The sequence below is a fragment of the Psammomys obesus genome, unplaced genomic scaffold (genome assembly GCF_907164565.1).
Source record: "Psammomys obesus unplaced genomic scaffold, mPsaObe1.curated_primary_1811, whole genome shotgun sequence".
NCBI lineage: Eukaryota > Metazoa > Chordata > Mammalia > Rodentia > Muridae > Psammomys > Psammomys obesus.
The window spans coordinates 2,437,709-2,465,203 of NW_026596039.1; the positions used below are offsets into that span (position 1 = coordinate 2,437,709).

The 27,495-nt window shown below is 46.4% G+C and overlaps 1 protein-coding gene and 1 pseudogene across 3 annotated transcripts in view; both read right to left on the reverse strand.

Moving 5' to 3' along the window:
* The window catches only part of Gramd1b (GRAM domain containing 1B), a 134,803-nt gene that overhangs the window by 63,409 nt on the left and 43,899 nt on the right, over window positions 1-27,495 (reverse strand). Inside the window, exons 1-2 of one of the 3 annotated variants that reach the window (XM_055621796.1) lie at window positions 9,355-9,439; window positions 8,709-8,752 (exon numbers count right to left, since the gene is read on the reverse strand). The exons of the other annotated variants lie outside the window; for them this stretch is intronic. The gene's annotated coding sequence lies outside the window, so the exon portion shown is untranslated. Of the gene's footprint in view, window positions 1-8,708; window positions 8,753-9,354; window positions 9,440-27,495 lie in introns of those variants that run through there. 3 annotated transcript variants of the gene reach the window in all.
* On the reverse strand, window positions 13,253-14,217 carry LOC129687436 (60S acidic ribosomal protein P0-like; annotated as a pseudogene).

Sequence of the window (27,495 nt, forward strand, 5' to 3'; positions counted from 1 at the left end):
CTATCTATCTATCTATCTATCTATCTATCTATCTATCTATCTATCTACGTACCTACTTATTTTGAGTTAGGGTCTCACTATGTAGCTCTGGCTGGCCTGAAACTCACTGTGTAGACCAGGCTGGCCTCAAGCTCACAGTGATTCACCTACCTCTGCCTCTGGAGTGCTGGGATTAAAGACATTTGCCACTGGGCCAGGCTGGCCAAAATTCTTAAATCAAACAATATCAAAAATTGAGAAAGAGCTAGTGGAAGGGCGTATTGACTCAAACTACTGAATTATGGAATAGGATTGAAAAAGTATATCCTTACCACATCAATACTATGGACCATTCTACTACACTGATGAAAGTAAATTACATGAGGGTAAACACAAGAAATTCAATAGAATATACCATGTAATAATGAAGACCTCTATAAAAAAAAAAAACGGTATTTATAGTATTTTCAAGTAGAATGTCATACAGCATTAAAAATTTACAATACTATTATACAGTAGAGTGGATAAGTCTCAGAAACATAACACTGAACAAAGAAAGAAGTCAATGAAGACTTTTATATGTTCTTCTGTAAACATAGAAAGAATAAATAAAACTTACACATATATTCTATATCCATACCCAAAAAAAATCTAATCTTAAACTTTGTCATTGAATAAAGAAGCAAGCAAGAAAGAGAATGACAAGTCCTTCAGAAAGCTGGTTAAGATAAGGATATTAGCAGTTTTACTCTTCTTTATACTTTAGCCTAATTTGCATTTTGTCCTTTTTTTCTCCCCAAATCAGAATATGACAATAAGAAGTATTTTCCTGTCCCTACGTTTGTCATTAGATATTTTATGTCTCTTGTAAATATCCTTCTGCATCGGCTCAATGCTCATGAAAACCTGTTTAGGATAAGAGTAATCAGAGACCACTTCCATATCCATCTTCTTTGATATGGGTGGAGGTCTGACCATGATGATGTCTTAGATTATTCATGTTTCAGAACTTGTTGGGGACTGTGCTCGTAGATACCCGTTTGATCAACATACAGTTGGTTTGAGTTATTCCAAGAATCTTGGGGTGATTCTTCCAAACTTTACTGAGTTCAAGGCAGAAAAAAACTTTGCTTTATTTTACCTGCCTTGACTTTTTTTTTTTTTCTTTTTTGTCTTGGCTTCCTTGAAAGCCTTAAGGTTTTGAACACCCAAATGCTGTGTCCTCTCTTACCCAACAAAAACAATGACTGGAGTTTCTTGTCTCATCCACAGATAGGGCCTGGAAAGGTAACAGAGGTCACCATACAACTGGAACAGGCCACCTCTCCACACACAAGACTCTTGGTCAAAACACATCAAGAAACTTAAGAGTCAGGGTCCATGGAAGGATTTGGCTAACTACAAGAACTCAAGGGAAAATTCAGGACTTCTGACTTCACCTCCCTGTGGGGGTTCTTCCCCAACAGAAGGTACTTGGGCCTCTTCCTGACCTTGCTAAGTCACTCCAAGCAAATAGCTCTGTATCTGGAGCAGAAAATGGATGGCCAGATCCCTGAGGCTCTCCTTGTATCTCAAGTTCTCAGACTCTGGCCACAGTCCCTCTGCCCGTTCCTTCTCCAGGGCAGCAGAACTAGCTGCAGTAGCATCACAGTTGCTGGCAAAACTGGGGCAGAGCGGTGCTGCAGTCACACGCTGGGGAATCAAAGCTCCAAGCTCAGGCAGGAGAGTCATCAGACGCTGAGAGTGTTATATTTAAGGAGCATTTTGGAGGTCAGGAAGCAAGCAAGAGAGGAGCAGTTGGGGGAGGGCACGCCTCCCAAACACTCCATTTCAACAACAAGCCTCCTCATCATCCCCCTAGCCAGAATACTCTTCCAAACTCCAAATTGCAGTCAATAGAGGCTGTGTGAGGAGCCGGCAGATGGCCAGGGCTGCACTGATCAGGTGCTCCCTACCACTTCCCTATCCCTCCCGCTCCCTCCTCCTCCCTGCCTTTGCACTCACCACTCCTCACCCTCTGCCACTATTAGTCACAGGCTCTGGGGTGACAGTGTGGGCTGTAGGCATTGGCCTTGCCTTCTGGTCTGTTCATCTGTGTCAGCACCCAGCCTGGAGCCTCCCAAGCACCCCCTTGTCCTTAGTACCCTTGGTACACACCCAGCCCTCTAGCCCCACCCCCAAGAGAGCCAGTGCTGTACCCGGAGGCTCAGGTTGATAGACCTATGGGCAAAGTAAGCAAGGCTTTTTGTGCCTAGAATATTTCCTTCTGCCTCTGTGACCCCAAGGATTCACTTAAGGTCATGACGTTGAAATTAAAAAAAAAAAAAAAAAAAAAAAACCGAAAAGGACAAAATCACAAAATCACTTCCTTCTTTACTCCCCCTTCTCAATCTGTTAATCCAGAATGCTCCTTCAGGCAACAACAGCAGAGCAAACCCAAAACCAGACTCCAATCAACTCATTTTCATTCTTCCCCCAGGAGAGGGAGAAACAGGACCGGGGTTGCCAAGGACAGGCAACATACCACTCCAGAACGTTAAGTGGGATCACATACGTGATGTCTTGTGAACCTCACAGTGAACCAGGAAAAAAGTTTTAAACATTAAACAGTTAAATAGGAAAGTGTGAACATTTGTTAAAAGAAGAAACCAGGGTCTGGTGATATCCACTTCTTTTCACAACACTACCAGCTACCACTAACTCCTAGGTGAGTGGTGCATCAAGCTCTCTGCCTCCGTGGGTCCTGCATTCAGAATTCTACTGACCTTGGCAAATATAACATATTCGCAGAAAAAGCTGCATGTTTATAGAACATACTCAAACTTCATTTTTCATGATCCCTCAAAAAAATGCAATGTAACGACTCTTTACATAGTGTTCACTTTGCATTCAGTACTATGAGTAGCCTAAATATGATGTGATATGGATACATATTATATACAAACATACCACTGTACATAAGAGACTTGGACTCTGGTAGATTTGAAAAGCAGGGCATCATGGGACCAATACCATGAACAAGTTTAAGAAACACTGTGTGAAGGTTTGAATGAGAATGACCCCTACAGGCTCATATATTGGAATTCTTGGTACCTAGTTGGTAGGACAGTTTGGAAAGGATTAGGAGGTCTGGCCTTGTTATAAGAAGTGTGTCATTGGGGGTGGACTTTGAAGTTTCAAATACCTATACCATTCCAGGTAGCTCTGTTTCTCTGCCCCTTTTTGTACCTCAGACTCATGGATCAGATGTAAAAGATCTCAGTTTCTGTTCCAGTGCCATGTTTGCCTTCCTGCCTGCTAACATGCTCCCTTCTGTGATGGTCATAGACTCTAACCCTTTCAAAATGTAAGCAAGCCCCCAATAAGCAGTTTGTCAGTTGTTTTCAGTGTCTCTTCACAGCAGGAGAAAAATAACTAAGACAATAGTCATTGGCAAAAATGGGAAAAAATTAAAGATAATGGGATACCTAGAACTCAGCTAAGCTTCTTTTGTCCCTGCTCTTGACATACCTTTTTTTACCCTTCAAAAACCACTTCCACTTCCCAAAGGCCTTCCTGCTTGCCCCAGGATAGGTTTATCTGCATGTCAAACATATCCCCAAACTTGGCTCATAATACCTCTTCTGCCCACTGACAAAATGGCAGCTCCGAGGAGGCCAGAGCCTGACCATCAGACTAGACACAGACACCCTACCCCACCACCAGAGAAAGGAGACACTGGCTTCCCTTCAGTGTTCTAACCACACACCAGAGCAGAGACACACACATCCCATGCCAGAAGGAGGGAACTGGCAGGTTTCTAAAGGCCTGCTGCACGTCTAGCCTCAGGAGAACCTCCAGGTGAGGCAGTGGGAGAAATCAGGCCTCCCAGACTCTGATTCCCCAGGAGGGAACACCTATCCACCCACAGGCAGCTGTTGCCTGCTCTTCTACCCATGTGAGGATTTCTCCTTTTTAACTAAGGTATGTGAGAACTGCCATGGGGGGCAGGAGAGAATGACAGATGAACTTAGTGTTACTCATTTTCAACTTAGTGTTACTCCTGGCCAAGGAGACAGCAAAAGAATCTCTTGTTGATCAAGAAGTGGCTTCTTCCTAAAATGAGTCTAGCTCGCCTCTGACTCCAGATTCACATTAGTCCAGGAGAGTATACTATGGTTTAGCACCCAGATTCTAGAATCAGACAGACTTCAGTTCAAATCCATACCTCATAGCCATGTGGCCTTAAGAAAGTTTACTTATTTCTCTTAAGCTTCAGCTCCATCACCTACTCAAAAAGGCAATGATGGCAGCTCCACCAAATTGTGAGGAGTTCATAACATACAGAGAGCAAGTAAGTGATGAATGCATTCTAACCTCTCCTGGTTTGTTTGGAATTTTTTGTTTTGTTTTGTTTGTTTTTTGAGACAGGGTTTCTCTGTGTAGCCTTGGCTATCCTGGACTTACTTTGTAGACCAGGCTGGCCTTGAACTCACAATGTTCCCTTGCCTCTGCCTCCCTGACTGCCAGGATTACAAGTGTCCACAGATCTACCACCATACCCTAGAACAAACCAACTGTTCCCCTGCTATACTTCCTAGCGTATGTTTTCTCTACCTTTTCCTTATGCTATTGATAAGGATCTGTACCGCCTAAACAATACAACAGAACAACTATTTACATAGCATTTCCACAGAACTAAGCATGCAGCTCGCTAGGTGGTGGTGGTGCACATCTTTAATCCCAGCATTCAGGAGGCAAAAGTAGGCAGATCACTGTGAGTTCAAGGCTAACCTGGCCTACAGAGTGAGTCCCAGTACAGCCAGAGCTACACAGAGGAACCCTGTCTCAATAACCTAAAACAAACCAACAAACAGCATAAAGCACAGTCCTCAAGGAGTTCCTGGTCTAACGCAGAAAGACCAACATGTAAAAAAACTAAAATAAAGTCAGCTAGATGTGATGGTTCATGCCTATAATCCTAGCAATGGGTAGACTAAGGCAGAGAGAATATTTTGAACTTAAGGATAGTCTGAACTACAATAGTGAGTTTCAGGATAGCCTGGGCTATTCTATGAAATCCTAGCTCAAAGGAGCAGTCCATTCATAAGTAAATATCAAAGCTGAAGCAAAATAAGAAAACTATCATACTAGTCTACCAGGGAGTGGTAGGGTCTTCCTCCTAAGCAGGTCTGATGATAGCTCAGAGTCCTTATCCCCAGTATTTTGGCTATCTCGGTACCTTATAAGGTTTCCAGAACATTTCTCAATATGAGGCCCAAGCACGACATATCATGCTTGTATTTTTATTTCATCTTTGTCTTTGTCCTCTACTATTTCTCTCTCTCTCTCTCTCTCTCTGGTTTTTCAAGACAGGGTTTTTCTGTGTGGCCTGGACTCACATTGTAGACCAGGCTGGACTTGAGATCCACCTGCCTCTGACTCCCAGAGTGCTGGGATTAAAGGTGTGTGCTACCACACCTGGCTGCTTCTACTCTCTAAATTCATCTTCGGCCTTGCCTTCTACATACAAGCTAACACCCAACCATGGAGATACCCGCTTGCTGTCTCCCTCTGCTGTCTAGAAGGCCTTCCCATGAGCAGCTGCCATTGGTGAACATCTATCCATTAGTTGCCTAGCACTGCCCTTGAATGGTGGCTCTACAGTGAGGATGTCATTATTCACAGAGAGACAGACAAGTGAAGGCCAACGTAACTCACTCGGGCTCACAGCAATAGAGGACGGACATGCTAGAATCTGAACTCAGAGTCATTCAACTCCAATGACAGCTATTCCATGTCCTTCTATGACCTACCCCAGAACCACTTTCTTGACCACCTCCTTCTGAGGCTGGTCAATTCCCCTAAGCAATACTTCCGTGCTTCCCCCCTGTGACAGTCATTTCTCTCCTGACCCTCATAACTTTGTTTTTTCTGTTTTGTTTTCGTTGTTTCAGTTTTTTGAGATAGAGTTTCTCTGTTATGCAGCTTGGGCTGTTCTGGAATTTTCTGTGTAGAGCAGACCAGCCTCAAACTCACGGAGATCCACCTGCCTCTGCTTTCTGAAGTACTGGGATTAAAGGTGTGGGCCACCGTGCCCAGCAGACCATCATTATTTTATTGCTGCCATAATTTGTTCACCTACCTGCCTCCCCCTAAAACTGGTTAAGCACCCTCTCACATAACCATGTGCGATTCTCTTGAAACCCACACCTGACTCCATTGCCACAAAAGTGCCACTTACTACACCTTCACCAAATGAAGGATTCACGAATGCTGCCAGTCTCTTTTCTCAAGAGATTAAAAACTGCCTGAATGTAATTTATCCTTTACCTATCAGATAACAGATGAGATAACAGATGAGATAGCTCTATCTTAGGCTGAAACCCTAAAGAAACAAAATAGGCAGTGCCATGAGAAGGCAGTCTCAGAATTCAGACTCCCGGAAGTAAAATCACACCTCCAAGACCTCCTCCAGGAAATGAATGAAATCAAATAAGGATGCTGTCATCAGGACTGGCCACACCTCCATCATAAAGCTATTTTGTTCTGTAGTGACTTAGCCTAGTGTGTTACAACTGGGAAAAATTCTGAAAGCAGCAACTCAAAAATACAACAGTGAAGGCTAAGGTAAGAGGGTGCATTTACATGTATTTAGACCCATGAGTTACAATAAGAATTTTAACTCAGCTATTTGCAGGCTTTTATACATTCTCATGGGTCTAGGGCATCCAGCCATAACAGAGTCTCTGTGTATCTGGGCTTCAGGCTTGCTGCCTGGCCTACACAACCATGCTCCTTATGAAAGCAACTTGGATCAGCTCGAGATTCTTCAGCTTTGAGTTATAAGCTTTCTGTAGAACTGATGGAAACCATGGGTGATGTCTTGAGGAAACCACACAGGTTATATTGTGTCAAGTTCTGCCTAAGAGTGCAGGAGGCTCATGGCCCTCTGCTATAAACCGCATTCATGGCCTGATGGTTCACAAGCCAAGATGGAAGATGCCTGAAATAACTGCCCCAAAGAGCTTGGACCAGAGAGGGTTAAAGAACTCTGCCAGATTGAACAGTCTCAGTTCCAGCAACTGTGTGGTGCAAAACCCGAGGGCAAATGCTAACCTCAGAAATGATCCAGCTGAGTTCTGGTTTTACCACAGACAAACTGAGATCTAGACCAAGGTATAGAAAGACCTAAGAAAAACAGGGCTGTCTATGCTTCTGCCCCCCACCCCTGCCCATGCAAATATAGACACGGCCCTACCACATCTCTCCAAACTCATTCCAGAACTCCCCAGTGCCCACAAGGCCACACCTTGCCCAGGTTGATGACAAACCGCTTACAGCTCTAAGAGCTTGATCATTGCCTCAGCATCAGACATCAGGGACAGCAGCATGTCATCCAAACAGCAAACTGTTTGCACCCAAACATAACAGATTCCTGCTCACACAACGGCCAATGCACACTGCCAAGGGGGACGGTGCCCCAGCACCTTACACCGTCCCATGTATGGGGTTCTTTAAGTATTTGTGAACATAGGGAAGGAGAGAAGCAATCCTGGGAGACCTGTTCTTATTATAGTTCTTTGCCTAGCTCCTCTTCAAGTAGTGATACGTCTCATCTGATGTAAACAACAGATGAATGTCATTTTCATCTTGATATGGGCCAAATGATGAAAGCCCACAGAGGTTAAGTAACTTGGTTCCAATCACACATAGGAATGGAAGAATCACTCAAGTCGTTGATTCCAAGAAACCTGTCTACACAGTTCTGATTACAGCACCCTGGCTGCTTAAGCCTCCTTTCTCACACTCTCTTCCATACACATCACAGGGGACCCAACCTGCTCCAGAAGTCTGAGCCTCTTCGAGTCTTCCACCTCTGTGAGAATGGAGACCCTGCCATCTGGCGAAACAGCAAGGTCCCCCTGCAAAGACCAAAATACAGGTGTCTGCTTGCACATGTAGGTTGGGGAGGGGCCGATGAGACTTGCCTCCTCCAGTGCCCCATCCAACTACCAATGGCTCAGGCTCCTTGTTTGGAAAAATACACAGAAAAACAAATTTCCAATTGCCAGAAGCATCCAGGAGAATAAGAACACTACTCAACAACGCCCTCTAGCGTGTCCAGAACCACAGGCACGCTCCCAGCCACTGTTCTTCAGAGGCTCAGACCAGCCTGACACTGGGACCTCCAGGAACCTAGGAAGGGGACAGCACAGCACCTGCCACTCAGGCACCAAGGCCTCACCAATCCGAAGACCAATGTCTGCTGCAGGATGAGGTTGTCTCTGCTCCTAAGGCACCCCACCCATCCCTTACTCAACAGCCAGGGAAGGAGGAGCACAGAAGTTGAGAGCCAGTGTCAGCATGAGCCCCAGAAGCAAGAGTCGGGAAGAGGCAGAGGACAGGGAAGGCCAAATGAGAAGACAAAGATAAACAGAACACTGAGGAATAGCTAAAGAAAAAGGCAGACACGGAAAGTGAGTCTAGGCAAATGCCCGGGGCGTGACCACCCTCCTAACCTCCTCCATCCACAGGCTCTGATGTGTGGATGTAGGAGGTGGCTGGTGTACTGTGCAGCCCAAGGCACACCCGCCCCCCTCCTGAGGTCATTTCCCTCTGCTGACACAGCCCTGACTGCTCCTGAGTGCTGGGCTGAGGGAGAGGAGGGGAAAGAAAGTGAACCAAAGGCGGAACTCGCAGAGCGAAACCACTTACGCACAGTGCGGCCGGCAGCATTTCCATCCTACCTTTGCAGTCGCCATGTCGGCCGGATCCATGATCCCGGCTTGGCCTAGGGGGCAGCAGCACCATCCAGGGAGAAAAGGCAGAGTCACAAATGTCCACCCAGAAAGAGAACACCACCCCTCTGGAAGGAAGGCCAGGAGAAGGAGACCTACTTCCACTCTCCAGGGGACCCCTTGGTACCTCCTCTGTCGGGAATGGAGGAAAGAATTCTGGGGTTCTCAGGCAGTTGGGGAAGCAGACAATCTGTATCCCCACATATCCACAAGGCCCGGTTAGTTCATTTCCCCTCCCCTGGTGCTTGGTCTCAGAAGGGCAGTGTGGGTCTCTCCAGGCTCCCCCTGCTGGGGGGAGAGGATGCAGAGTGGAGCCCTGTTTCCCCCCCACCTCCCCCCCATCACTGCCAGCTGGTACCCACAGATCAGGACAAGGAGCACATGTGGGCAGAGGCTGCTGGAAGGTGCTGAACCAGTGCTGGGGTAGAAGGAAGGGTGAAGGCTTGGCTTGGTAGGGACAGGTGTGAAGGTGCAGGCACTCAGATGGAAGCAGGGGGAAGGTGCTGTGCAGGGAGGAGCTGGAGGCACAGAGCTGAGTGGCACAGCAAAGTGGAGAAGGCAAAGGGAAAGGAACTCCCCTGGTGAAGCCACTCACCTTGCAATAACATTCAGACTGACTGAGGCCTACACAGAAGTCAGGGGCGGGTGGTTCACACACCCCCAACTCCACTCCCAGAGACTCACAGCCTCTGTCTAAAGGTACATGAGAGCAGCAGGCAGCCGGGCTGGATCTGCAGAGGCCCCTAGCTCCGTTGGAGCAATCTGATTGGCGGAGCAGGATGACTTCATCCAGCCCCATTCATCACTCTAGGTTTTCTGCCCGGCAGAGACAGTCAGCTCAGCTTGCAGCAGCAGCTATAGCTTCCTCTCTGGCCATTAAAGCAGGCAGCCTGGGATAGGCTCTACCTGCCAGGATGCCACCAGGCAAAGGGAACTAACCGGAGGACTCCGCAGCCTCAGGGAAGAGCGAAATAAACTGCTCACAATGCTAAGAAAAGACAGGCTCAAAGCGGCATGCCAGCATTCACAGTACGCATCCTGTCAGCTGGAGCCAGCACAGGTGGAAGAGAGGAACGCTCCTAAGGAAACACTCCGTTGGAGGCGCTGACCTTCTTGCAGAGGCAGTAAGCTGTACTTCAGACCCAAAGCCCTCAAGCAAGGCTCAGTACCTCTCTGTGATCATTTTCTCCTCATGAGCAAGGCTCACTTAGCCTGGCCCTAAGGACATGGATTCCTTTTGTCCAACATTTCAAGTTCATAGAGAGCGACCAAAAGAATGGAAGCTTACAGAGCGATTGACAATTTATACAGGTCCCCAAAATCAAGATGAATGCAAGGATGTCAGTTTCTGGGGGTCATTTCCACATACGCTTTTACTATGTAAATCTGCTATTGGGCCAGGGAGGTGGCTCAGTGGCTAAGGCATTTGTTGCCAAACCTGAAGAACTGGGTTCAGCCCCCAGGACACACATAATGGATCAAATCAACTTCTGAAAGTTGTTCTCTGACCTATTCAATAAGTGCTGTGCCATGTGTTAGCAAGCTCATACACAAACAAATGTAATTTTTAACATATAATTATGCCATAAAAGCTACAGTTCTTGGAGAAATTATCTTTTTTTCCAAACTCTTCCCTTCCTTCCTAGAGCAGCCCTCTGACCATAGAAAAACCCAGGCAGGTAAAGGATCAGAGATTCACCTTGAACGAGAATGAAACCATGGGCTGAATCAGATCACTTGTCCACTCCCTCCCCTACTTCTCTTCATTCTTTTTTAATAATCTCCCTTAATTCAAGCCCAACTTCACAGCCATGAGTTCAATGGACTAACATACAGAGCTGACAAAACCATCAACAGACAAGACAAACATGGCTGGCTACAGAGAGATATGAATGACCCCCCTCTACCTCAAGCATGTTCATGCCTCACCACTATTACTGGATGATCAGGATGATCAGGAAGATCATGTCTATACCCTAGGGAAAATCTGACCCTATGAAACAGCAGGCTCACTTAGCCTGCCCTGCTCACTTCTGCCAAGGGTTCATATCCCAGCAACTGCATCCTGGCCTGCAGGTCCCTTGGTGTCTCCTCTGCTGTCCCCTCTCCTGAGGAAGACTCGGTAACATATCTGAAGACTCACAGCATATCTGTTGTGAGACCTGAGCAAAGTTAAGCAATGTATGAGTCATGAAGTCCTCTTAACTCTACACCCCATGCTTTTGAAATCTAATCTCAGCACTGCCTTTGGTCGTGGTTGTTTGAATCAATCATGGAATCATGGAGGGCATATCCTCTAAAGGGAACAATTCTTATAATGTTTTGGATTGTTGCCACTTCATTAAAGATGAAATGATTTTATTTTGTTCCTCAAAACATCTAAACATCTACACACACACACACACACACACACACTATTACCAGTAAGTGTCAATGATCGTGAGTCTGTCTTAATGACCAGAGCAATAAAACTGTCCACTCTCCATTTTTCACAGGGCTCCATAATTTAAGCTGTGTCTCCAAGTCTGTCATCTCTTGGAATGCCCCATAGATACACGATACAAAGTTGATTAACCTGAGATTTGTAGCTGTGAAGTGACTTGTCTAGGTCACACAGTGAGCAACTGAAAATGACTCAACCTTACATGAACTGAGTGCATTACCTCTTCCACAAACTCCCTAACCCCAATTTCACTCCACTTCTCTGTACCTCCTCAGTCTGCTCCCAGTTCATGAAGACTTAGAGAACAGAAGGAATCAGTTAAAGCCAAGAGGCAGGGGACTGTAGCTCAGGTGAAAGAGTGCTTGCTTCTCACCCATGAAGCCCTAGGTTCCATCTCTACCAACTCATGAACAGGATGTAGCAATACATGCGACAATCACAGCACTTAGTAGCTGGAGACGAGGATCAAAAGTTTAAGGTTATCTTTAGCTACATAGCAAATTTGAGGCCAGCTTGAGCTACATAACCCTGCCTCACCCAAATAATAATAAACTAATTTAAAGCCAGAAGACTGATTCATGCCTTTAATCCCAGGATATAAGAGGCTGAAGTGACAGATAGATAGATAGACAGATTTAAAGAAGTCTCCTGAGCCTGGTGTGGTGGCTAATCTCCAAACTCAGAAATTTGAATCTAGACTGGGAAGAATTTCCTGTGAAGACTGCTTTTTAGATTTAAAAAAAAAAAAAAAAAAAAAAAGAATCAGTGATTTACTCATGCTTATGTGAGGCAGAAAAGGAGACCAAGGTGTCTTGCCAATGTTCAAGTCAACAATCCAAGTTAAAACTGAGGCAGGGGAGAGATACATGTCTTAGAACCCAGAGACCCATTTTCCTCCCATCACAAACACATAATACATACGTTCTAAGGGACGAAACTGCATGTTGTGTCTTCCTTACCTGAAATGTTGGGGATCAGAAATGTTACATGTCTGGAAAGTGTGTCAGATTTAGAGATATTTGCATATGCTTTCTTAGATGAAGCGTTCTAATTCAAAATATCTAAAATGCTCCAAAATCCAAAATCCTCACCTTGTAGTAGAATTTGGGTCAATGAATATTTTTTTGTAACCCTGCTTAATGTCTTTACATGTCCCGCTCTGTAGTAATGGTTGGAATCTACTGGTGGGGGGCAGCAAGGAGAGGCCTTTTTCCTACTCAGTGAGGGGTAGCTCTACTAGACTCCTTTAAAAATCTAACAGCATGGAGGCCATGCCACTCCACAGACACCACATTGTCCTCTCTTCTAGGAAGCCTGACAAGTTCCCTCTGGCTATCATGTGTCCTTCAATCCTCTTTCTGTGCCTGGGCTGACAATCAAATGTGCAGATGGAGAGCAGAAAGCCGGTACCTACAAAGGAGGACACTCTGTTTCATCAAAACCACACAGAAACCAATTCCATGCTAACTGGAGTCTGCCTAGGCTCTCCACTGACCCAAGCCATCTACCTACTCAATCCTCAAGGAAGCACTACCAGGTAAGGTGGTGCACGCCTGTAATCCCAGTACTCATGAGGCAGGAAGAACCGCACGAGCTTGAGCCCAGCTGTTCTACATAGTGAGTTCCAGGCTCACCAGGGCTACTTAGCAAGCTCTGCCTCACTAAAGCAAACAACCAAATCCAGCCATGCATCCCTGGAAGGCGAACATGTGCCTACAGTGTTGAGAAAACACCAGTAGAAGCATCTGTGTGCATTCCACACAGCAGCTCAGGCCTTGAACCCCAGCTCAGGGAGAATGTTATTTTGTACAGAACAGACAACCTGTAAGACAAGGCAGCATGAAGAGGAGGAGATAATTTTAGGCGTCAGTGGTGGGGAAGGTATCTATTTCAGAGCACAATGAAAATTCTGAGAAAAAAAGAAAGAAACTGTAACTGGTATCTATCTATCTATCTATCTATCTATCTATCTATCTATCTATCTATCTATCTATCTATGTTTCCATGTTTCTCAAATTAAGCTGGCTGAATTGGCTGTTTTGAGAGGTGATTAGTCAAAGGGACCCAATCCCACACCTGATTCCTCCGCCTCTTCCTTAGCTTCAGCCTTGGCTGGGGCCGCAGCAGCCGCAGCAGCAGGAGCTGCAGTGTCAGCTGCAGCCACAGGGCAGCAGTCACAAGTGCAGATGGATCAGCCAACAAGGCCTTGGCCTTCTCAGTAAGTGGGAAGGTGTAGTCAGTCTCCACAGACAAGGCCAGGACCTGCTTGTATTCACTGATGACAGAGGGTGGCACTGAGGCAACAGTCGGGTAACCAATTGGCAGACAAACACTGGCCACATTTCAGACACCCTCTAGGAAGCCAGTGTGCAGAGTCTGCTCTGTGATGGCAAGCACTCCCAGCACTTCCGGGCTATCGATGCTGCCATTATCAAACACCTGCTGGATGACCAGCCCGAAGGAGAAGAGGGAAACATTCAGCATGTTCAGCAGCATGGCTTCACTGGCTCCTATTTTGTCTCCAGTTTTTATCAGCTGCACATTGCTCAGAATTTCAGTGGTACCTCTGGAAATTTTAGTGGTGGTGCCCAAAACCTGGAAAAGTCGAGGCTTCTAAGTCAGCCCCAGACCAGTGTTCTAAGCTGGAACAGTGACCTCACATGGGGCAATGGTACCAACATGGCCAGCAGACAGCACCTTATTGGCCAGCAGCATGTCCCTAATCTCAATGAGGGCCTCCTTGGTGAACACCAAGTCCACATTCCCCTGGATGTGAGGCAGCAGTTCCTCCAGAGCCGGGTTGTTTTCCAGATGCTCCCTGATGGCCTTGGGAATCATGCCATTCTTGCCTGTCAGCACCACGGCCTTCCCTCGAAGTGACATGTAGATCTGCTGCATCTGCTTGGAGCCCGAATTGTCTCCTCCCACAGTGAAGCATTTTGGGTAATCATCCAAAAGTTGGATGATCGTAATGAAATAGTTGGACTTCCAGGTTGCCCAGTCTTCCCTGGGCATCAGGGTGGTGCATCAAGGATTGCCACACGGGGTTTAAAAATGACATCACTCTAATAAGGATGCCTGGCAAGAGCTAAAACTGATATTTTAAAAAAGAGAAACCACTGAAGAGACCATTGGATCCATACCTCGACTACTTAGCAGAAACATATTGATAAGTCCTTATGAAATAATCCCTCTAGCCTATGCACTCACTTTTAAAACTAGAAACCTGAAGCTCCCTGTTCTCCAATCCATTGCAATTCGCCTAATATTTAGTTAAAAGGCAAGAAAGAAATACTCATTTATAACATTCTCTATCTAGGACAATTGTTCACCTAGTCACTCTACCCTAGGTATTACTTTCTTACTGCTTAATCACTGTGCTTAAGACTAAGTTGAAGAGAGGAAATAATAAAGACCTGGAAGCCTTTGAGAAGGCCGGGTTTTGACAGCAAAGTAGAAGATGATGTGGGAAGTCCCCAGCTCCCTGAGCACAGATCTGAGGCAGAACACTGCACCTGCTGCTGCTAGATCAGCCTTCATGGCAGCAGCTGCTTGGGAGGTTGGAATACAAGGAAGCCAGTGTGGTTGTTTCAAACCCTAGTCAGATAAACTTTCCTGGCACTTCATTCTGGGAGTTGTAGTTCTGTGCAGCAAGCATTTGGCAGCCATGTTTGCAGTGTTTTCACAGTATACAGCTGGATCTTTCTTCCATATACCAAGACTGCAAGTCGGCAATCAGATGCAGTTTCCCAAAAGGTGAATCCCCTTCTCTTAAGAGTTTGAGTGCTGACAGTAAACTGAAAAGTAGGCAAGGAGACTGGAAGGGTTCACAGAACTGTAGGGAACTTGAAAGAGTAAAGAGTCTAAGAGTTCTCGTATAGACTTTCTGCTTAACAGAAGACAGGTTCTTTGGAAGAGGAAACAGGAAGAGAGAAAGGGCAGCGTTGTTCCCTTGCAGGTGTATGTCTTTGTGAGTGACTTTCTCATCCTTTGCTTATTAACCACTAACCTTCGGCAAAGCACCAGGAAGCGCTGAGACTTGAATTCTGACTCAACCACTCACCTCTGTGTAACCTTGGGCAAATTACTTAGCCTGATGGTGTCCCCATTTCCTTATGTATAAGACAAGGATATTAGAAAACTCAAAAGCATTTACGAAATCAGAAAACACTGTAAAGGGCTTGGAATCGTCTCTGACATATAACAAATACTAAGGCAGAGTTGCCTCTGTGTTTGTTATTCAGTGGTAGACTGCTTGTCTTCCCCTTCTCCATGCAACTCTTTGCCACAGGGTGTACATTTTAAGTCTCTCCCAGAACTGATGGTAAGGACAGATAAGAGAGACCCAGCTGCTGTTTGAGGTTAAACAGAGACATTAAAGCAGCACAGCAAACAAAACAGTCACTAGACTAAGGTCAGGAAGGAGAATTTGGACCAAGAATACTACAGAGCAAAACGAACGGGCACTACACACTAAAAGAGAGTCGAACTTGGGATCAAACAGAAGGAAGTCAAATAAAGGGAATGATGGCACAGGTGTGTAATCCCATCACTCAGGACATGGGACTGCTGTGAGTTCAAGGTCAGCCAGGGATGCGACTCAGTTGGGAGAGTGCTTGCCTAGAATGCACAAAGCCTGCATTGGATGCTCAGCTCTGCATGATGACACTTACTTGTTAATACCAGCGCTTGGGAGCTAGAAGCATAAGGATAAGACACTAAAGCATAAGGATAAGGTGTGAGTCTGAGGCCAGCCTGGGCTACGTGAGACCTGTCTCTCTTGAAACAAAAACACCATAATCCACAAGATAGTCAGGAAAGTGGATCTGGTTGAGTATGGAGGGAGGAGACTAAGTCACTCGCGTCAGGATGACGATGGCCATGAGAGGATAAGGACTGAGCACCGGAGAGCTGTAGATGGAGAAAAGCTATCCAGCCTGGGGAAAACCAGAGATGTGGGGCCAGGTACAAACCAGTTTTAGAAAAATGAGCTTCTCTCTGGATAAGTGAGGGCTTGGAGTTTCTAAGGAAGTAACAGAGGTAGTGGGAAGGGTAGGTAGGAGGGAACAGAGGTAGGAGAAAGGGAGCTGGCCAAGCCTTCGAAACTAGTCACCTGTATCAGTGTACCTGCTGCATACTGTGGGGGTAGGGAGAGCTGGGGAAAACAATACAGATGTCTCAGTAAAGGTGCTGCTGGTCAGGAGAAAGCTCATCAGTCTCCCAGAGCACCTTGCTTTGGGAAGCTTCCAGCTTCTCAAAGACTGTGGGCCTGTGCTGCTCAGACCTACCTTGGACCTGAAATCCCTCTGGGAAAGCAATAAAACTAGCAAAGGAGATATTTCATCTTCCTTAGCTGCTAGCAATTCCTGAGACCTCATAGGCAATGAATGAACATTACTGATACTACCTCACCTCAGCCACTAGGACTAAACAGAGATTAGTATAGCAAAGTGCTTAAAATCTAGAGACCTGGTGCCTGGTTCAAATTCTAGCCCAGTTTTTAATAGCTGTGCAATCATAAATATAAATTATAAGACCCCTTTACTACACCCAGACAGGTAAGAATGCACCTGTAATTTAGAATGCCCCGAAAAGGAAACAGGTCAGTTTTATTTCAAGAGTAACAGGAACCAAGCAGGTAAAGTCACTCCCATTGTAGAAGTTCAGCACCTGTCTCATAGAATCTCAAATGTCAACCAATAAACTTGGCGTTTCAGAGGTTCAGTTTGATTCCCATTTACCAGCTCATTCATCACTGTCACATGAAGGGTGACACAAGGGAGCTCCTGTGTTTGTGCACTCTCCGGGTGTGGGGAGGAGGTGCACCCAGACATCCTCTGCTCCTCCCACCTCTCTCTTCAGCTCCCCTGAGCATTCTGAAGCAGGGTCACAACGGGTTTCTTCTCTGAGGAAGACATTGGCCTTCAGACTAATGAGGAATGACAGGGAAAAGGAGGAAGCCGGGCAGTTCACTGTATATGGAACACGTTGCCTGGGGAGAGGGCAAAACAAAACAAAATGCCAAGTTGCCTGGAAGGTTGGCAGTAGGTGAGATGAAATGACTGCTTTCAACACTCATCCCGAGACCAACACGTTTCTGTTCGCTGCAAATGGCTAGTGGCTCCTGGGCTATGCATGCACCAGACCGATACTGAGAAAACAGAAGCTGGTTGCCTTGACTAGTTAGGCACAGTTCTGCTAAATGAATGAATGCTCCGAACAGGGTCCTAGGAGGCTTCGAGCTAAGGATAGGTTCCTTGAAGCAAGATCAGAGACAACTAGCATCAGAAGCTCTTGTGATACCCATTAACTGGAAAATTCCTGAGCCTGCCCAGGTATACCTAAAGTTAAGACTAAAGCCTAGGAAACTGTATTGCTCTTCTTATAAGTCTCAAACACCAAGGGCTGAGAACCACAGCCTTGGAGATGAACTGATCACTCATTATCGAGAGGGAATGGACGCTAACCCATTCATGTACAGGAAACATTAAAACTTGGATTTGTAAGTATATTATTTCATACTTAAAATCTCTACGTCATCATTTACACTCACTACACACTACAGACGTTTCAGTCACTCCCATTATAGAAGTACATTGTGCACATCGACAATGCAGCGATAAAACTGAAGATGGCTTTGCAACCATGCTGATGTTATCACCCCCGGTACAATAACTGCAGGGCTTAGATGGGTAAGCTGCAGAGGGCTGCTCTGAGCTTCCATTGTAAATTAGTCATTGAGAAGGATTCTGGCCTTCAATTCCCAGTCTCAGCCTTAGTGTAAAAAGGAAGAAAAGACTAAAGCACAGAGTAGGCCAAGCCTGATGTTGGATTCTCTGCCATGCACCCAAGCTGTCTCCCACTCACATTCCTTCTTTATTGTTACTGGTAGGAGGGTGAGATTTCTCCTAGCAGGAAGTAGGAAAGCTGGGGAATGAAACTTACCATCCACCCTGCCAGTTAAATCCAAAGCCAAATCCCAATTACGGTGTCAGCAGAGAGAGGGTACTCTCTGAGCTATAATTAACAACCCCCTTTCTCAGGCAGAGAAGTGCTGGGGTAGGAGAAACACAGAGCAGGTGATGGTTACACCTGCAGGCAGTTCTGCTGACAGCTACAAAAGCATCCGGGGCTGCCAGCGAGAGCAGGGCAGTGGTGAGCTGGAAAGACTGGGACGGGTGGCAGGGCCAGCAGCGAGCTTCCCTGCTCCACTACCCGCAGTCCATAGGTGCTGTCCTCCACAAGACCAAGTGCTCCTCCAAAGCACGAGGAGCAGAGGAAGGGGGACACATGGTGGGTAGTCACAGACCAGACCATTTTCACGAAAAGTCCAAAGATTAATAGCACCCTTCCATTTGGGACAACATCACTAAATCCTGTGATCATAAAACACTGGAAGTTATAGCAGAAAACCTTGTCTCAACTTAAACAAACAAACAAACAAACAACAACAACAACAACAAAACCCTTAGTCCATTCACTGGTTCAGATTTACTCAACAGATATTTCTGAATATCTATCAGGTGTTGGGGGCTGAACTAAGCATTGACAATACAATAAATCAAAGAGAACCAATTTCTACTCTCATGAAGTATAAGGACTAATGGAGAAGAGAACGACTAAAGCATCAAACACACACAAATGTGACTTGAGGTTAGTGCTAAGCTTGAAAATAAGGCCAGTCGTGGTGTTGTTGGCTTGTTATTCCAGCAGTTGGGAGGTTGAGGCAGAAGGATCACTTTGAATTATACATTAGCCTGGGTTACAGAGCAACACCTTGTCATAAACAAACAAAAAGAGAAGAAAGTGCCGAGAATAAACTTACTAAAGGAAGAATCCTCTTTGGCCACTAGCATGGATATTGTCTGTGGGACACCTACTGTGTGCATGGCATAGCCTGTGCTAAGGAGAGAGACTCGGCCCAGCTCAGCAACCACCAAACCTCAGGTCAGGGGAGACCTTGGGCAGGGAACTGTCAGTACTTGACTACATGGGGATCACAAACATGCATGCCTGTGCCTTCTGTGTATTTCTAGGAGGGGTTGAGGGTGAGGGGATGACACACACAGACATGAGACAGAGACATGGAGCATCAAGACCAAGTGAAAAATCAACCTCTGGTCCCTACCTACTTTGAAACCCATTTAGCCTCTTACTACCTTCATTTTGCTCCTTTTCTCTCCTCACATTTTTTTTTGTTTCATTTTTTCCTTTCTCAGATGCTAACCATTGTTTTCACATCAAAGACAAAAAGTGTGCCTGCCTGCCTGCAATTTGCACAAGTCTATATGCCCCTTGAGCAAAGGTTTTGAATTGAACTGGGGTTCAGCATTCAAATCTCTTTCCTCCAGCCAGCCTCCTCCTCTCCATTTGTCACAGAGCTTAAGATACAGCATGGTCTGCAAGGGACCGCTGCAGCACAGGTCTGCCAGATTAGGAGCCTGCCTTAAGACAAGTGTCCCTCATCTGAATTGTACTCACATCACTGTGTCAACCTGCGCAGGCAGGCACAGCATCAACGCGCAGCCCTGAAGCTAAGGGGCATAATAGGTGACCAAGTTATCCATCAGAAACAATTCTCAGCGCTCACAAAGACCAGGCACACAAAGTACAGCACCTTTCTCTCCGGCCCTCCAAATTCCTTACTGACTGATGTTGCATCAAAGAAACAAAAGCTGCCATCTAGCTGACTCCTTAAGAAGAACACAGAAAGGCAGGTCACCTCTTAGGAATCACACAGTGGGGCACAGACTCAATCTCCCACTCCACACCCCATCAGCTGCCCGCTTTAGCCCTTGCCTTCAGCCCCCTGCAACACTTCCGTCTCTCTCTAACGTCCCTGTCACTCAGCAGAAAGCAATCGTGGAAGCCAAGCTATCCCAATCCGAACCTGCCACTGCCACTTACTTGGCTCTCAGAAAGGCCAGCTTCTTCCTCAGACAGGAGACACGGAAGTAGCAAGTCCGCTTGACAGCTGTGCTGCACGAGACAGTCTGGGTTCGCAGATTCTGCACCATGCCGGGCTCAGAGGAGGGCTGGCCACATGGCAGCCACGACCTCGAGGGTGGCAGGCTCACTCTGAAGGCATATGGATGCAGCGCAGCTGCCCCAGAGACCGACAATGAGCTTCTACACATGCTCTCTCCATGCTCTGTGGTCCCATTCAAAGCACGGGAAGGTGAAGGGCCCAGTGTGAGAGAGTCTGGTGTTCTGGGCTGTCATAGCCTCCCCTGCCCTCTGTTTGAGCCACGGTTCCATGCAGAGCTCTGGCCCATGCTTCCACATCTGGCGGGACTCTGGGTATTTGGCGAGCTTCTGCTCCCTCTGTACCTGCATGTGATGTCAGCTGCTGGCGCTGGAGGGAGAGGAGGGGCAGCGGGCACTGCTCCCAGAGGGATTGCTACTTGGCTCCTTCCTTAAGGTAAAGATCACCTGAGTAAACCGGGGCCATGGAGGATGCAGTGGCAGGTAGATGGAGCTAGAGTGCTGCAGAAATCTGCTACAGAGGACAAGTTCCAGGTCAGGATCAGCAGAACTGAAGACACCTCTCCTATCGGGACATGATGGCTATGTCAGTTGGCTTTCTGGCGCTGTGATAAAACACCATGACCAAAAAGCAACATGGAGTGGAAAGGGGTCGTTATACCTTACAGGCTAGGGTCCATCATTGAGGGAAGCAGTTCCAAAGCAGGAACTCAAGGAAGACACTGATGTGGGTGCCTGTTTGTGTGTGCATGTGCACACACACGGAGGCGAGAGGTTGGTGTCGGGGTCTTTCTGGTTCTCTCTTTACTTTTTACTTGAAGCAAAGTCTCACTGAACCTGAAAGTGACTCAGCTAGTCCAGCTACCTAGCCTGGTAGCTAGGTAGCCTATCCCCACACAGCTTTTATGCAGAGGCTGAGAACACAAACTCCAGTCTCCACACTTGGAAGGCAAGCAGTGTGGCCACCAAGCTCTCTCCAGTCTCCCAATGGGTGATGTTTGTTTGTTTGTTTGCTTGTGACAGGGTTTCTCTATGTTTTCCTTGTCTGTCCTGAAGCTCTCTCTGTAGACCAAGCTGGCTGAGAACACGGAGATCTGCCTGCCTCTGCCTCCCAGTGTGGGGATTAAAGGTGTGCACCACAACTGCCCAGCTTTTTAAAAAACAAACAAACAAACAAACAAAAACCTAAATTAAGAGGGCAGCTCTTGCTAATCAAACCTAGAGAGCTGAGTTTAAACCCTGAAACCAGAGAGAGATAAGAGAACAAACTCCACGAAGCTGATCTCTGGCCCCACACACATGCTGTGGTATTCGTGCATAGGCACACACACAGGAATAATATATCTATAAGCCTGCAGCAGTCAAAGGTCCTTGCCTTCAAGACTGAGAAACTAAGTTGCATCCCTGAAACCCACATGGAAGGAAAGAAGTGACTCCAGCAAGTTGGTGTGGTCTCGGATTGTTGCGTGCCTACCTTGATATACACGCTCCCCTCTATACACACACGGTGGTGGGGGAGATGCAATTTTAAAGTTTAAATTTAATAATAATGATAATAATGTAAAACTAATGTAATCCAACCCCTAGACTGTTCACACCCCACCTTAGAGACGATCTCACTCCTTACTACTGCAAAGAAGATACCCTGAAGTTACCGTCTTTCCTTCCTCCTCCATCACCTATGACCCCATCTGTACCACTTGCACACATCCATTCTTCTTATTACTTGCCTAGGAATATTCCTTTTCCTACCCTCCGGGTCTCTCCTCCTTGACACCTGGCTTCCTTACGTTTCAATAGGAGCACAGCCAAGCAGAGCAGGCCGGGATCCCGATTCAGCTCTGAGGACCCTCCCTCCTTCCACACACATATGCTGCACATCCAATTCCTTCACGGCCTAAACCAGATCTTTGAATGTTTGTTCGCAGTGCTGGTGGTGGGATCTGAGTCCTCCAGCACACTAGGGCAAGTGCTCCTCCGCTGAGTTACCTCTGACCCCCACAGCTCCAAACAAGTACTTTTGAAGATGAGCTATCCGAACTTCCCAGCCCAGCCCCTGCAGAGTCTGCCTCTTCATTTGCATGTACCATGAGTAGTTCACGCTCTGTATGCCGAAATTGAAACCCAGTAATCATGGCTATGCTTCATATTCCTCCAAACATACACAGTGTACTAACAATACGTAATGAAAACATAAAAAACACTAGCCATGCATGGGCCAGGCATATTCTTATTATAAAAACATCACGTGCAATGGTTTCAATTTGCACAATGCTATGAGGCACGGTCATGACATGAATTTTACAAAGGAGAAGGATGAGGCACACTGATTTCCTCCACTATCACATGACATGCGCTGGAGCGCGGTTTTCAACCTGTGGGTCAAGACACCTTTGAAGATCAACGGACCCTTTCACAGGGGTCACATATCCTGCATAGCAGATGTTTATGTTATGGCACATGACAGTAACAAAGTCATAGATATGAAGTAGTAGGGAAAATAATTTAATGGTTGGGGGGTCACTGCAACATGAGGAACTGTCTTGACAGGTCGCAGCGTTAGGAAGTTTGAGAGCCGCTGTGCTGGAGCCATGATCACAGTGCAGGAGGCTCTCAGCTTCTAGACTCTGCCAAATCCCCTGCTGCACTAGCCAGGAAACTCACGTTCATCCTGGACAGCCTCCTGGATGTCATTTCTGTCAGCTCTACTTCTCACATTTTTAATTGGTTCCTCTCTTTGTGTCCTCACCACCACCATTCAGAAATGTTCCATCTGGTCTTGCTCTCAGTGTTGCCATGGCAGTCACCCCTCCCTGCCCACCTCAGTCCTTGCTGAATTTATCACCCTCTTTCCTTTCCTCCGGAGCATTTCTTACTACTCAGTAGCTTCTTTGTTTAGTTTCTGTTTCCTCTAGCTGGCCAGCAAGCATCAGAGCGGCTGACTTGATCATAGCTGTGTATGATGCCTAGAGTGGACAGCACATAGTACGCATTCAACAAATGGTTAGGAGCCTGGATAGGGGGATTCAGATCTGTTCCCACCGGTTGTCTTCTGACCTCCACATTCATGTGTGCATGCACAAGGTGATAAATGTGTGTTTAAAGGTCCTTTAAACAAGAACAGATTTAGTGACTTGGTGGTATAGACTGAATGAGCCTCGCCATACTCCAATTCACGCTGAAATTCTAGCTTCCCATGTAACTGACTTCAGAGGCCTATGAAGACAATGGGCTGCAAGCTGGACATCTTGGCACACATCTGCAACCCCATCATTTGGGAAGCTGAGACAGGAGAATTTTTGGATGGGAGGCCAGCCTGCACCACACAGTGGGACCACTGATGGTGTTTGCTTGCTTGCCTGCTTGTTTTTTAAGAAGGCCTGGAGATAGCTGAGTTGATGAAGTGCTGAGCATAAGACTCTGGCAGCCACAATAGAGAGCTCCGGCAGGGCAGAGCATTCATAATCCCAGCGCCTGGGAAGAAAAATCTGACAGCCTTGCTCAGCTAGCAAACCTCAGAGCCTAGTGAGAAACCGCCTCAAAATAGACTTCACCTCACCAAGGACACCCAACGTTGATCTCTGGCCCCCACAAGCACACTTTTGTGTACCCATTCACATGGACACAAACACATAAGGATGACAGACTGTTAAGTCCCACCTTTCCCTGAGGATTCATACCCAGTTACCAGTTGCTGGGGAGGAGGGAAAGGCATTTCTTCAGAGATACAGTCACCGGTAAATGGCTCATACATCAGTAAGTAAACCCTCAACACAACTCAAATTAAACTCAATAGGGCATTTTTTTTTAAAGGTAATTTTTGTTAGTCTAAATCTTTTCTACCTTTAATAAGAAGAAAGATGAAGAAAGGCAGAAAAGCAAAAGCAGACTTCATTAAACACTAACTCTGCAAGTACATTAATCTTGGGCTTCTCAGCCTCCAGAAATTTCATAAAGAAACACCTGTAATTTAACAGGTGGAGGCATGAAGAACCAGGCAGTCTAGGCTACAAGGCAAGTTCAAGGCCAGCCTGAGCAACTTGCGACTCTGCCTCAAAAAGCTGCTGTTTATAAGGTTGCACAGGAAGATGCAGAGCACTCTAGCTCTCAAGGTTTCCTGTCAATGAAGAGCACTCCTTACATGGCATCAAGAAACCTGTCTACCTGATCAAATAATCTTTTCTGGCCATTTCCTAAAAGCCCACTCTTAGGACAAGATGCTGCAGCAGACTAGTACTTGTGGTTCCTGAGCTCTTCTCGCTTTCTCCCGCTCTCTCACACCCACGGGCCTGCGCACATCCTGTTCCCTCCCCAGGAATGCTGTCAGCGTGACACTCCTACTCAGCCTGAAGCTCTCAGCTGAAGCATCACCCTCCAGAGGCTTTATGGGTGCACCCCTAGCCTTGACCCCCAGAACAGTAAGCACTCCTAGGTAGGTACTTAACTACATTGGGCCTCAAGTTTCCTAAACTCTGAGGGAAAACAAAACAGCATCCACTTGATAGGGCCACAGAAACAGGGCTGTGTTAAGAAACTATGTAGAGGGGACAGAGAGGTGGCTCAGCGGTTAAGAGCACTGGCTGCTCTTCCAAAGGACCGGAGTTCAATTCCCAGCACTCACATGGCAGTTCACAACTGTCTGTAACCTCATTTCCAGAGGATCTGATGCCCTCGCACAGACATACACGCTGGCAAAACACAAATGTAAAGAAAATATGTAGAGGATTCACTGCACAGCTTAGAACTTAACCAGGATTTTGTTTTATTACTGAATGCATAATGCCAAGTGCAAAATGATATCGTATAGTCATTTGCATGTATGTCTCACCATTAACAAGACTCTTGAGAGGTGACGTCACACCGTAGTCTGTTTACCCACCAGTGTCTGTACTTGGCATTTGCAGGTGTTCTGAATCCCACCCACATTTTCTGTCTGGGTGACCTCTTAGATATATAATTTTTTTTATTTATCTTTTAGAATTTCATATATGCAAATAACGTATTTTGAGCATTTCTACCACTCACTCCTCCACAAACCCCCCTTTCCACATCCCCCTCCCAACTCCACGCCTATTCTTTGTTGTTGTTGTTTTATACCCCACCGACTCCAAACTTGTGCTCCCTCAGGTACAAGGTGCGTTGCCACCCACTGGAGCATGGGCAGTTCTCCCTCCCCCTGGAGCTGTCAACTGCCAATTGTTCTCAGCTGGGTGAGGCCTCGTACACCCCCTTTCCTGTCCTTGGCACCATGGGTCAGGAGAGCTTAGCTCTGCTCAAGAAGAATCAAGTCTCACTGGGAGCCAGAACGAGAGTGCAATGCCTACCCTTTATTTAACACCTACTAAGTGCAGACATGGGCACACGCACCCACAAACTCCAGGACGTGCTCTCTTTTCCTTTTTGCTGGAAACCCAGCAGGAGCTCACAAGTGTCCTACTTCTGAGACAGCCCTCCCTCCGACTCCTTCCCCATTTCCCAGCAAATGGATTCTTTACATAGAACTGACTTTTCTTTCTGACATCATAGCTGCCCTGGAAATCGCTGTTGCCCCGTTTGACCAGATAAAGACGCTTCGTTTACAATTGTTCAGACGGTCACAGGGCACATGAGTACACTTCAGTCAACAACGGAGCTAGTCCAGTAAGATTAGATTCCTAGAGATGCTTACAGCTGACTCGATTTAGGTGAGGATCCCGTGACGTCCGCACGGTGAGGCAGTCACATGGCGATTAGATTGTCAAGTGGTACAAGGTTAGAGCTAGGCGGTCACTGTCTCTAAATAGTATATCCTGAACTTTGTGCAGCGTGAAAGAATCAATGTTTTATTAAACCAACTAAAAGGGAATCTTATTTTTAAAATAAAAAACCTTTAATTTTAAAGAATTTTAAGATTAAAAAAAAAAATCAATGTTAATTTTCGCCTGATCTATGAAGCAAACTTTCATGATCTGGGGTATTAGAAGCAGCCACTGACCACCCATTCTTGGTCCCTCTTAGTCTATGATAGTCCCTGCGGCAATTGCCTCCCCCCCCCCCCCAGAGGAATGTCACAGAGCAAATGGGAAGATTACAGGAAAGATTCATAGCACAGGAAATGTGGCCATTAATGAGACAGTGCACAGTCATCCAAACGCCTGGATTGAAGGGCTGGGAACGTAGCTCAGTCAGTAAAATGCTTGCTGACATAAGCAGAGGTTTCATCTCCAGGAACCCTGAGCTTACAGTCACAGCCAGCATAGGGGAACCAAAGACAGATGGATCCCTGGGTCTCACTGGGAGTTTAACCAATGAGTTCCAGGCCAATGAGAGGCCTTGCCACTTAAAAGAAAGAAAGAGAAGGTGGGAGGACAGAGAGACACAGAGAGAGAGGAACAGAGAGACTGAAAGAGCTATCCTGAGATCAAACTGATTAAATATCTGGACTAATTAGTCTTTTCTTTTGGTGGGGGAGAGGCACTACCTCTCCACAGTCACTTCATGTAGACTGAATTGAAACACTTGTTTGGGCTAATAATGGACATAAATCAGAGAAATGGGACAAAATTTAAAAGACTTTGTAATGCAAACATAATATTTAGAGAGCCCTTGGCACTCTGATCCAGGACAGAGTCCCTTTTGACACAGTCCCTGGCTTTGGCTTGATTTCTCCTGTAAAAGGGGAGTTCATTACTGTATGGGGCCTGTTTTCATTGTACAAACCCACATTCTAACGTGGACTGAATCCTTCTCACTTATAACTTACCCTTCTCCAACTCGATTTCAGTTTTATTTTGTAGGATTTTGTATATAGAACTGAGAATGGCAGCCCATGACTATACCCAGCGATCTGGAGCATAAAGGCCAGCGGAGCCACAGTGTGACCTTGGTGCAAAAGTGTGAGCGCCATTTTACTCACCAGAGACATTCTTTCCAGTCTAACTTCCTGTCTGTCATCCAGCTCTTCATTTTATTTGTTTGTTTGCGAGACAGGGTTTCCCCTTGTAGCCCTGGCTGTCCTGGAATTTGCTCTAAGAACAGGCGAGCTAAGAACACAGAGATCTACTTGTCTCTGCCTCTGGAGTACTGTCATTAACAGTGTCACAACTGCACACCTTTCGGCCAGTTCTTAGAATGACAGAGCCTCACGATGAGGAGGACCCTAGAGAAGAGGCTTCATCTTCATTCAGAAGGGCAGGCAGGAAAGACATCAGAAGTTGGAGAAGACAGGGAAAAGGACAGGAGCCATCTCCATTGGAGTCCTCTGAAAAGCTATCCATCAGGGTATTGAAGGAGATGCTGAGACTCATAGCCAAACTTTGGGCTGAGTGC